The sequence below is a fragment of the Nannospalax galili genome, unplaced genomic scaffold (assembly GCF_000622305.1).
Source record: "Nannospalax galili isolate Female #2095 unplaced genomic scaffold, S.galili_v1.0 scaffold1017, whole genome shotgun sequence".
NCBI classification, from domain to species: Eukaryota; Metazoa; Chordata; class Mammalia; order Rodentia; family Spalacidae; genus Nannospalax; species Nannospalax galili.
The window spans coordinates 847587-850225 of NW_008340940.1; positions in this window are offsets into that span (position 1 = coordinate 847587).

The window sequence follows — 2639 nt, forward strand, 5'->3', positions numbered from 1 at the left end:
TGTAATAATTTCCATTGTATGTTGGCAGCATGTACTTCAAGTTTTTTGGAGGGGAGCTTTCAGTTAGAGTACACTGAGTCTCAGAAGAGACTTGGACTCTGAACTTTTAAACAGTGCCAAGATTGTTGAAGAATACAAGGACTTTTAAAGTTGACTAATTGCATTTTGTAATGTGATATGGCCATAAGCCTATGAGAACCAGAGAGTGAAATGTGGTGTTTTAAATGAAAGTGTCCCCCATAGGTTCTAATCATCAGGACACTTGGTCCATAGTTTGTGGCATGACTTAATAAGCTCATGGAATCATTAGGTTGTACGGTCTTGCTGGAGGAAAACCATCACTGAGGGCAGGCTCTGAGAGTTTTAGCCTTGGCAGATTTCCAGTCCCTCCCTCTGCTTCCTGTTCATTACTTGCAAATCTGAAAGCCTGGTTTTCTGCTCCAGGCACCCTGCCACCATGCCACCCCAGCATTATGAATCCTTACCCTTCTGGAACTGTAAGTTCAAATAAGTAATTCCTTCTATAATTTGCCTTGGTCATGGTGTTTTATCACAGCAATAGAAAAGTAACTAATACATGAGGGAAAGTACTAAGCTATGGATGTAACAATAAGTCATTGTGAGTTAGTATTTAGCAGAATGATAGTATTAGGTTAGTAGTAGTTTATCCCTTTTGGCCTGTGATTTTTCTACCAGAAACCTTAAATTACTTTTCTTTTAAACATTTTTCATTTGATTACTTTTAGGGAGCTTAAACTTTAATATTGCCATTAATGTAAATTTTACGTTCATTTGAAAATTATCTAAGAAAAATGCAATTATTTCTTCGTGACATCTTTAAATATACACCAAAATTTCCAACCATTAACACAAATGTGCCATGTAAGTATCCCTTTATTATGTAGCGTATCATGAAAGAGTAAGGAAGTCCAAGCCTGTTTAGATAGGAATTACTAAGTTATCTGACAATATGCTTTTTCAAAATTAGTTTGGTACATACATTCTGAAAACTCTATTTAGCTTCAAGAGTAAAGAATAAAATGTTTGTATTTGTGTACATTCATAGGTAGTACTTTAACACATTTTTGTGTTGTTTTGAGACAGTCTTACAGTGACACATTAGTTGGCCTGGAATTGGTATATAGACCAACCAAGTTGGCAATGGACTCATAGATCTGCTTGATCTTCCTGCCATGTTTTTGAAAAAAAATTATTCTCTGTGAATTTCATGCAATGTATTTTAATCATATTCAGACACACTCCTCCATCTTCATCCGCACCTTATTACCTCCATCCTCCTGACTTCATGTACTCTCATTGTTTTTTTAAAGACCTATGAGGTCTTTCTGTGCTCCTCAAATGCTCTTGAGTTTTAGGCCATCCTCTGGAGCCTGCTCAGTCTAACCATCAAATTATATCATGGGCAGATAAGTGGAAAGAACCTCCAGTCACCATAGCTGAGAAACTTTTGGCAACTGAGATCTGCTAGGAGAGGAAGTCAGTTTTCTTTAAGGGTGTGATACTCTCCAGGTTTTAGAAGACAATGTGCCTGTCCTGTCAACCAGATATAGTTTATATACTACTATTTAAATTACATAATGTGCATATCAGAGCAGAGTAATGCAGGTATAGTTGTACAGAGTATACTTATGTACAAGCGGATAAATAAATATGTAACATTTGGAATATAAAGGTAGAATTAATTTTAAAAGTATAAAGTGAAAAAGAATAATGAGGGCTATAAATTGTGCTTTACAATACAGTTTTGATTTTGAAGGCATGACATTATTTTGCATGATTAAGCAATATTCTTAGAGGGAAAACTTAAGGAATGATTCAAAACTGCAAAGCAGAGCTATGTCACAGTGTGAGTGTGCTCAATGACACAAGGATCTGAGAAGAGATGGATAGGTGGCAGTGAACTTAGAGGAGGTGTATTTAACTAGACATACAGTACTGTGGATCAGGACAAAGGCAACCTTAAAGCCCACATTTCAGACATGTCCGTTTTAGTAATGTCAGCATTATCTAGAAACTGTGTCATAGGTATATGTTAATGTGTTTGCAGAGAGGAAATGAAGTTGGTCCTTATTATGAAGACTCATTGATCCTTATTATGCAGACTCATTCACATATTAAAATGGATTTGTAACTTCAAGGAGTCGGAGAAGTTTTATAGTAATTCAGAAGTATGTATTGACATCCAAAGAATTGGTCACCTGACAAGAAACTTCCCAGCTGGGATGGAGGACAGGTTTACTCTGCTCAGTTCAGTTTTCTCTACTGCACCATAGGGTCCCCTTTACAGTCCATTACTGCCATACGTTCTACATTTTTGTGATTTCTGTTGATTTCTTCATTTAAAATGTTCAGTGTTCTACTGGAATCCTACCTGGTATTTCCAAATGCAACAACTCCAGAATGTGTCTTATGATAAAAATAATATGCTTTACTTAGATGTATGATATACACAATTATTCAAGTTTAATTTTAGTGACTTATTATCTATTTTAAAGTATCCTCAAACAGAAGCCTACATAAAAACAAGGTTATATTTGGATTGGTTAATAAAATGTTGTAGCTTATAGGCATGTAATCTTGTATTTTTCTAGGGAGGAAGTTATGTTACTTTTGCATTA